This window comes from Callithrix jacchus, chromosome 3 (genome assembly GCF_049354715.1).
Source record: "Callithrix jacchus isolate 240 chromosome 3, calJac240_pri, whole genome shotgun sequence".
Lineage (NCBI taxonomy): Eukaryota > Metazoa > Chordata > Mammalia > Primates > Cebidae > Callithrix > Callithrix jacchus.
In genome coordinates, this window is record NC_133504.1 from 12,527,845 (window position 1) to 12,538,322 (window position 10,478).

The window sequence follows — 10,478 nt, forward strand, 5'->3', positions numbered from 1 at the left end:
CCTGACACATATCCCTTCCCCATATTTTGACCCCACCTTTTCAGCACATTTCTTTCATTTGTAACACTCCTCCAAATTCCCTAGAAATTTTTTTAAACACCCAGCCACCCAATTTAACTTCCATTTCCTTACAAGAATTGCCCAAGCACTCCTGTGTGATCTCCAGGCATGGGCTATACAAGTTACTTATGCTTACAGCCAGGAAAGACTTCGGCAGAGGGCCCAGGTATACACCACAAGGATCATTTTGCTGTCCCTTATAACTGTACCTACATTTCAGGACTTCCATCCATACCAAGCCTTCCCAGGCAATGCCCTTTGCCAATGTATTCTGGGCCCTGACTGCAAAGAATTTATGTCCTCTGATGGTAGAATATCTTTAAAGTTACAAAACAATTTTATTTCTATTTCCAGAAGATCGTCTACCATATTTAGAGAGAAGCTAGAAAGATTAGTGGCCATTCACTAATTCCACACACAGGGACCTCAATTGGCCATTAAAATATTTGCTTCCAACTCATGATAATACTGCAGTTATATGCCAAGCCAGATGGCTTCTGTGAACCTCTTCCCAGGGGAAGCCAGTGGCCAGATCCCTTTGCAAGCACTCCAGCAGATAGCCAGCAAACATTTAGCTTAGGGCTGCTATTCAAGTCCTGATAGCAGTTATTATAGAGGCCTTTCCCCCTCAGGTAAATTGTTCTAAGGTTAAACTTTGCACTCAGAAAGCAAGCTGACATCCCCAGCCCTTTGTGGAAGCCTTTATACAAACTTTCCAAAAGTACTGTATCAAATCGAGAGGTCTAAAGCATAGAAATCTTTGAATTTCTGCCTTACTCAGAAATCTTCTCCAAAACATAAAGGAACAAATCTAACAAAGTGTGGTTAGATGGGCAGGACAACCTCTCAGCTTTATTATTGAGGTTTTACCCAATTCTTTGAGAGTAGCTTATAGGAAAGCAAGAAAAAGAAAGAAAGGAAAATAGCAGTCCTTGCCTTGCAAATTGTGTTCTTACGAAAACAAAAATGTGACTGAGAATAATTGAAACCACTTCCAATCACAGAACCTCTCATTCCTCTCAAGATGTTTTCAGATAATAAAAAAATCAGGATACTGGAAGCATAAATGCCTGAAACTAAGAGGAGAAAAATTTAAATAGCACTGTCCTTAGGCTTCAGCACCCTCAGAAGATCCATTTTTCCTCTTCTCTAAGAAAATTCCCTGATAAACCCCACTGACAGGGTCAGCCAATCCTCAGTAGCAACTCAGACACACCGTTAACATTAAAACAGAGAATCAAGAATGCGATTTTTAAATTAACACGGTGCAACTTTTTCCACTGTTCCCTCAGAAGATTCCTCTCTACCCATCACCTCTAATTACATTTAAGCTATCAGAGTCTCTGGGCAACCTATTTCACTGCCCATATCTCAGCACACCTCAGTATCCTAAGACCTTTTTAATACCCGCTATGCCTTTCTAGTTTCCCACACCTTACCAGTAAACCTTGCAGGTAGAAAGTAGTTGTGCAGATTTCATATCAATGCCCCAGATAATAAGAAGGGGCAGGTTTACTTCCATGGCTTCACACAAAGACTTAGACTTCTTGCTTTTCCTGCTGGAGACCCATCTCTAATGAAAATCCTCTGAAGAGGACTTCACCTTAAAAGATGTCCCAGTTAGTCTTTGGACTTTGAATGCAAATAAAATTGAACTGCTACGAAGTACAGAACCTGTGCACATTTCCTGAAAAAAGGAATAAAATATTCCATTCAACAGCTTGATACCCTTTCTGTGGAGATGCAAAATAAGGGACTGGACTTAAAATAGACTCCCTTTTATAGCAGGATGTTTATATTTTTACCTTATTCTGCCATATCCCAATTTTGCCAGCAAAGAAGGAAGGGAAAATTTATTCAGAAGTGCATCAAATCTATGCAAAATCTCAGGACCATCAACTCTAGCAATTCTTTGCCATTCTGAAGTCCATAATCTGGTTACTATTCTTACTTCGATTCCAGCTGATGCAGCCAGGTTCACAGTAATTAACCTATGATCAGGTTTTTATTCTTTAATTGCCTTGGACTCGTGACCTCTTTTTACATACAAATTCAGAGGAAGACAGTTAACATGGACTCACATATGCCATGCTATTTGGAGGCCACTCAGTATTTTCCCAGGTCCTTAAAGCCAACATAGACTCTGAAGCCTTTACCAAAGGCCTCTCTCTTGTTTTATATATGGATTATTTCTTACTTTGTAACTCTCATGGAGTTCCTCAATCTCTGAAAGGCTCTCTCTGAAAGAAGCCTTCGGACCTCCAGAACTAAAACTCAATGAATACAAATGACTGCTACCTACTTTTAAGACTTGAGATATCTCAAGACACCCAAAATTTATCCCTAAATGCGTTGAGTCTTTTGCCCATCTCTTTCTTCAGAATGGAGACACAATTATTTACATTATTTAGGGGAAGCTGGATACTTCCACCAATGGACTGCTAATTTTGCTGCTCTTGCTAACCTCTATATGCTGTCTTCCAAGATCCTCCCTCAAAGTCCATTTCTTGTCCTCAGAAGCATCAACCACCCTTGAGGTTGCAAACTCAGCATTGTCTAAAACCCCCCAGCACTCAGCTTAACCAATTTGAACAAATCTTTCATCTATACTGCCATGGGGAAAAAAAATGGGATTACTCTAGGTATTTAAGGACAACCTTCCATCTACAGAGACATCCTGTAGCCCCTTTCTCATATCAGTCAGACCCTGTGATATCAGGCATGCCCTCACTCCTGCATGCTGTAGCCACTCTTGCAGCCTTGACCAGCTGGTGCCCCTATACTAGGCTTCTCCTTTCACCTCTGTTTTCTCTATGCTGTGTTGGCTCTTTAGAAGCTCATAAAACACAGCAACTTTTAACTTGGTAAACCACCCATGAACAGGCCTATTAACCAGCCTTCTGTAATCTCATGATGCTGTGACACTCTAAATCCAGCTGTTCTAGCACCCCGCCATGGTGATGGAGAGGTCCCACTCCATTCTATGGACTGACCTGTTACTGTAGGAGTGGTCTCAAAGCTACAGGATGACTGTGTAGATATCGTCTTGGACAACCTACACCTACATCTATTTTGTGCTGGTCCTGTAAATGAAATTCCCGTGGAAACATAATGACTGGTTATGACCTGGCTGTCTCATATGAAACCCTTGAAGCATATTCTTTGCCCAGTGTAAAATCAGCTCATGCCATTGCACTCATGAGTTCTATAGAAACCTGTACAATGATGAAAGGACAAACTGCTCCTGTTAACATTGACTTGAGATTGGCTTTTGCAGTCTGTCATGTAGTTAGCACAATATGAAAATCCCACAGATTCTTAACCTCTGCGAGGCTCTCATTGCCAAACACACATATAATTGCTACTCTAATGCAGGTTATCCTAAAATCGTTATTGTTTCTTGTACAGCCTATCCCAAGGAAAATGACGCTGTATTAAAAATGTACTCATCTATTCTTTTACTACACAATTTATAAACCTGCCTCTATCCCTGACTGATATAATTAGCATCAGACAAATGTCCCAAAAAAGAAGAAGACAGATGGATAAAAAAAGGTGCCAAATAATTATCTAACTGGTTAAATAATGGACTAAATAGGCTTCGTATAGCCCTCTGTCTTTTAAACTTTTGGCTTGTGCTTACCTTCCGTTAGATAAAATGTACCTGCTGATGGGGGATAGTTAAGGAGCTAAAAGACAATTGGCTCTACCCTACCATGCACAGAAATTCTGACTAAATTCTTCCCCAGTGTAATACTTGCAAATTTCACCAAATTTCTGGAGAAAACCAACATAGCTGAGGAAATCTCTAAGGCCCTTGCAGCACTACTGATTGATTTTACAGCTTCATCTCCAGCTTTAGGTTATTCTTACTGTTTGGTTGTCTGCATGGTTTGTGGCTGGACTGCATGCCACCCAAGCAGGCATGTCAACACAAATGTGGTAAAGAAAGTCACTAACTGAAGTCTTTTTTTTTTTTTTTTTTTTTGAGAAATGTCTTGCTCTGTCACTCAGGCTGGAGCACAGTAGTGTGATCTCTGCTCACTGCAACCTCCGCCCACCTCTGGGTTCAAGTGATTCTCCTTCCTCAGCCTCCTGAGTAGCTGGAATTACAGGCACACACCATCACACTTGGCTAATTTTTGTATTTTTAGCAGAGATGGGGTTTCACTGTGTTGACCAGGCTGGTCTCAGACTCCTGACTTGAGATGATCCACCCACCTGAGACTCCCAAAGTGCTGGGATTACAGGCTTGAGCCACTGTGCCTGGCCTATTGAGATTATTCCTCACTTGGCATTTCTTTGTGGATTGAATTAGACCAAGGAAATTATTTTACATCAGAAACCAAAATATGCCATACTATCCCCAATCAAGATCCCAAGTCTAAAAATACAGATATACAAAGGACTTTAGCAAAATATATTTTATTTTAAAACCCTAAATGTAAGAGTCTAGAAGCATTTCCTATCGTTTTTATAAAAATCCAGAATTTCTCATGTAAGTGACATAAAGTAACCACTTTTGAAATAGCTATTAGTCACTCTGTGCCTAGTGACATCTCAAAACTTTCCATACCTTGGTGGGGTGAACATGATGGGGAGTTGAGTGAACAACTGGATACCTCGACTACGTATACAAAATAGCTAACTAGTATGCTGGAAGCTATCATCAACAGGTAAAACACATGTGGCCTCTGCTGACTGACAAGATGGGCCATCCTTTTTGACCAGGAAATCAAATACACATCAAAATCTGTAGGATAAGCATGCATTGTCACTTCACCAAGAAGGATTCCATAGCCGTGCCAAGCTAGGTCTATATCATTACTCTCAAGACAAGTAGATGTCTATTTCCATAGGTGACCTTATGTTAAAGATTTTAAGACTCAAATCCTAGGTTCCAGAAGTAAAAAAAACACCTCAAAGTAAGCAGCTCTTGATCATGGGTTAAGAATTTCATCTTTACCTAGTCATTTTTCCCCTTGCTATCTTTCTCCTCAAGATGGGGAGTGGGGGGAAGAAAGAAAGAAAACAGTCCCTTTCAGGCCGGGCGCGGTGGCTCAAGCCTGTAATCCCAGCACTTTGGGAGGCCGAGGCGGGTGGATCACGAGGTCAAGAGATCGAGACCATCCTGGTCAACACGGTGAAACCCCGTCTCTACTAAAAATACAAAAAATTAGCCGGGCATGGTGGCGCGTGCCTGTAATCTCAGCTGCTCAGGAGGCTGAGGCAGGAGAATTGCCTGAACTCAGGAGGCGGAGGTTGCGGTGAGCCGAGATCGCGCCATTGCACTCCAGCCTGGGTAACAAGAGCGAAACTCCGTCTCAAAAAAAAAAAAAAAAAAAAAAAAAGAAAACAGTCCCTTTCGATCTTTGCAATAAAATCCTCCCAACTTATTTATCTCCCTTTTACTAAAAGGCTGACTAGAGATTGCTTGCCTCAGTCTATTTTATTCTCCCTCTAATCTCCCACGATGAGCTCTCTTTCAGTGTCTTGCATCTATTAACTCTACAATTCTCTCAACAAGTCAAGCCCAAACATGAGACGCGTCTTTGCACCAGTTTTCCAAACCCTGCACAAAATAACTAATCAAATTGCTAGTTATATCAACATGTAGACAACACAGGGGATAAATTTTCCTTTGTGAAGATGCCTCCTTTTTGTAACAGGAAAGGAAGAACAGCCTTTATCACAGGACATGGGCATGACACTGAATTGAGTCTGCACAAACAAACCTTACCACGTAAGTTATCTTCTATTAGTTTTCCTCAGAGATGTTTACCTTCACACAATCTTCTGGCCATGAAACCCAAAACTCTTTTCCTTTGTTTTGTTGCCTATCCACAATTTATTTTCCTTTGTCAGGATAATACAAAAGCTCCCGTTTAACTACTTCTTTGTGTCTTCACTTCTTATGAAAACCTACTTGCACATTTAAAAAAGAAAAGAAAAAGAAAACATTGGCATTTAATAAAGTTTGTCTTTTTCCTGCTAATCAGTCCTTTGTTACTCTAATTTGTTGGAAGTAACTGTCTAACCTAAGATAGAAGAATGTTTCTTCCCCTCTCCAAATGCATTGCAGTTCTTCCAGAGGGTAGCAAAAACAGTATATGACATTTTCTCAGCTATCCATATATTTAAAATCTAGATGGGGAAAGAGCACATTTAGAAAAAGATATTGTACACTAATGGACGGAGGCCGTTCATATAAAACTCTAGTCAGCAGATGACGAACATGAGTGTCTTGTTCTTAAACAATAGACGCGGCTATGAAGGGCATTAGCAATAAAATAAAATGTGGGCCTGAGTGGGAAAGCATCTCTGGGGGAAAAGAACATGTTCTTAAGAGCAAAGGTAGACTACTGGAGCATATTAATATCAAAAAATTAAATAGTTCATTTAAAAAAAAAACTATCAGTCCGGGCGCCGTGGCTTACGCCTGTAATCCTAGCACGTAGGTAGGCTGAGGTGGGCGGATCAAGAGGTCAAGAGATGGAGAACATCCTGGCCAACATGGTGACATCCCCTCTCTACTAAAAATACAAAAATTAGCTGGACATGGTAATGCGCACCTGTAGTCCCAGCTACTCTGGAGGCTGAGGCTGATAATGGCTTGAACCGGGGAGGCGGAGGTTGTGGTGAGCCCAGATGGTGCCACTGCACTCCAGCCTGGTGCCTGGCGATGGAGCAAGACTCTGTCTCAAAAAAAAAAAAAAAAAAAAAAAAAAACCTATCAAATCATTGATAAGTTATTCTAAATATAAAGAAGATAAAAATTTAAAAAAGAGGGAGAAGAGGAATGTTTTAATAGCCATAAAGAAAGAATAATAAAAAATTATGAACATCTGATCTAAGGTCATGTAAAAGGAATAAAAATAAGTTCTTCAGAATCATTACTATAAGCTCTTGGCTATAGAATTAGATAGCATGCAACTATTTTGAGTAACTATCATAAAATTTACAAAAATAGGGTAAACAAACTAGAGAAGAACTTGAGATTAAAGGAGCAACTTTTAAAAATGAAATATACGTAGGTAGGAAGTTGCATGACTGAAAATATAGAAGCAAAGGGATCATCAAATATCCATCTCTGGGGAACAGAGCTTCTAGCTCACTATGGATAATTCAATTGATTTAGCAGATACTTTCATTTAATCAAGCAGATATTTCTGACTTTGAAATTTTACCTAGAAAATATTGAACGCTGCATAGAATTTGGAAGACAGGTATAAACCCTGTGATACATCATTGTAGAGCTCTTTCCACACAGAGATGTCACCACAAGGAGCCAAAATAAAGGATGAGGGTAGACAAAAAAGAAAAATGTTCTATCTTAAATTTGCTACTGGGTGGAAGAGAAATATACATACATACCCTGAGAATTTGTAACCACATTTAGTCCTCATAAATGTTCTGTTGAAGTTCATATGAGTATTATGACTTAAACAGAGATAAAAAAAAATTACATCTTAAATATGTAAATTCTATTAAATGTATCTGAAGATTAATTATAGTTTTACATAAAGTCTCCAAAGGTTCATTTTTTAAAACATGGAGGAATTTATTCATATTTTTAAATGGAGCAATAAAGGTTCAAGAATAACACCTTTCAAGACAAAAATAATGTGGAGGAAATTATTGATACTAGATATGAAAGTATTTAAAAATAAATTTAAAAATAAATAAGCGTTTTCTTAAGCAGAACAGATAGGTATAAGTTTACTAATTTCATCCAATTTAGGCTTAGAAACAATTCCAGATTTACATGGGTCACTTAGTATAGGGCAGGGATGATATTGCATGTGAATGGAGAAAGGATAGACTACTAAATAAATATTTCTAGGAAAAAAATGCTTCCTCCATAAGGAAAAAAATACAAGGGGTTCAATTTTTTCTCTTTACATCATACATACATTAGTAAGTGTATTATTTCAGTATTTACACTTAAATGTATAAAAGTGAATACTGAAATGTTAAGCTTTTTGAAGAGCTAAAAGATGCAGCAACAAGATGCAAAAAACTGACATTTACCACATTAAAATTAGAAATTCTGTTTGCTAAAAATGCAGGGGTAATGCAGATGCAGGGGTGAGGTGTGGTGGCTCATGCCTGTTATTCCAGCACTTTGAGAAGCTGAGGCTGGAGGATCACTTGAGTCCAGGAGTTCAAGGCTGCGATGAGCTATGATTGTGCTATGGCATTCCAGCCTGGGCAAGAGTGAAAACTTGTCTTCGAAAAAATTTAAAAAACTAAAAATGCTGCTAATTGATAGAAAGTATAAATACCAAATTGGAGAAAAGTAATCACATGTTAATATTAAAATTGTTATATTTATAATATGCTTAATCTTAAATATTTACATTTATAATATACTTAATATTCCTACAAGGCTATTATAATTAGATTTTTTTAAAAAGCAACATATTTATAGATATTTCAGAGAATAAAGAATACTAACAAACTCCCGTGGTGAAGAAACAGAAAAATATTGTTTCAAACTCATTATTAATTAAGAGAATTAAAAGCAAATACTCAATGAGATTCAATTTGTCATCACTAGGTGCACGTATATTAAAAATATAACAGTGTCAGGCATTGGAAGGTATGAGAAGAAGTGAGAGTTCTTAGCCTCTGCTGATTGGACTACAAATTGTCACAAACTTTTTAGAAAGTGATTTGATGCTACCTGGTAAACTTGAAATTTCTCGCTTAACCTTTGTGTTATGGTTACATTGAGGATTTAAGCTGGGTCTGTTCCAAAATATGGTTCAGATGTTAAGACTGTGTCACCCATATAAGCAAGCAAAAAGACAAAGCTTTATTTTTCATATAATGAGACATTTTGGGAGACACAAGACAGGCTTTCCAAGCTGATCCAAAAAAAGTAAATGTACATAGAAACAAAACTAATTGGGGATTTTTCTGGAGTTTAGGAGGTGGGGGCTTTCTACAGCAACAAAGTAGAGAGCACCAGTGCTTTCCTATCAGCTTGCTCAGAAGGGAACAAGAAGAGATGAAGCTTAAAAGCTGCCATCATCCTTTCCAACTTGGGCCCAGCAGAATGGCTCCTGCAAAGAAGGGTGGTGAGAAGAAAAGGGGGCGTTCTGCCATCAACGAGCTGCTGACCGGAGAATACACCATCAACATTCACAAGCACATCCATGGAGTGGGCTTCAAGAAGCATGCCTCTCGGGCACTCAAAGAGATTCAGAAATTTGCCAGGAAGGATATGGGAACTCCAAACATGGACATCGATACCAGGCTCACCAAAGCTGTCTGGGCCAAAGGAATAAGGAATGTCCCATACCTAATTCGTGTGTGGTTGTCCGGAAAATGTAATGAGGATGAAGAGTCACCAAATAAGCTCTATACTTTGGTTACCTATGTACCTGTTACCACATTCAAAAATATACAGTCAATGTGGATGAGAACTAATTGCTGATCATCAAATACATCAAATAAAGTTACAAAATTGCCTTTAAAAATTAACTTTAAGAAGAGCAGTCAGCAATAGCCAGGCATGGTGGTTCATACCTGTAATCCCAGCACTTTGGGAGTCCGAGGCAGGCAGATCACGAGATCAGAAGTTCAAAACTAACCTGACCAACATGGTGAAACCCTGTCTCTACTAAAAACACAAAATCAGCCAGGCATGGTGGCATGCATCTGTAGTGCCAGCTAATAGGGAGGCTGAGGCAGAAGAATTGCTTGAACCCAGGAGAGCAAGTTTGTACTGAGCCCATATCGGGCCACTGCACTCCAGCCTGGGGGACAGAGCAAGACTCTGTCTCAAAAAATAAAAAAGCTGTCAGTACCAAAACATCAAACATTTTCCTCCCTTTATATATTCCAGAGAAATTCTTGCACACATGACTCTGGACATATATTAAGAATTTTCAATGAGACAGAAAATTAATAAGGATATCAAGGACTCGAACTCAGATCCGGAACAAGTAAACTTAATAAATATTCATAGAGCTCTCCACTTCAAATACACAAATTATACATTCTTGTCAATACCACATCACACCTACCCATAAGTTTAAATGAAACATTGATTGGCCATTATTAATACTCAATTTTTTTCAAAATAAAGCAATATTTCCATTTACTCTCCCTCTTTCTCTTCCTCTTTCTTCCTCTCCTTTACTTATTATTTTTCTTTTTTTTTCTTTCCTTCTCTCAAAAAAAAAAAGAAATCAACTTGTAAACCTCTAGATCCAGGTCGGCAATGTCTCTCTCATTGCTTGATTTCCTTCCTTCCCTTCCCTCCCTCCCTCCCTCCCTCCCTCCCTCCCTCCCTCCCTCCCTCCCTCCGTCCCTCCCTCCCTCTCCGCTTCCTCCCTCCCTTCCTTCCTTCCTTCATCCCTTCCTTCCTCCCTACCATCCTTTTCCCTCCCTCCCTGCTTCCTCCCTTC

At 39.1% G+C, this 10,478-nt stretch overlaps 1 pseudogene; it reads left to right on the top strand.

Moving 5' to 3' along the window:
* The first annotated feature begins 9,121 nt into the window (after nt 1-9,121).
* LOC108590737 (large ribosomal subunit protein eL31 pseudogene) lies at nt 9,122-9,502 on the top strand (annotated as a pseudogene).
* Nucleotides 9,503-10,478: the final 976 nt, after the last annotated feature.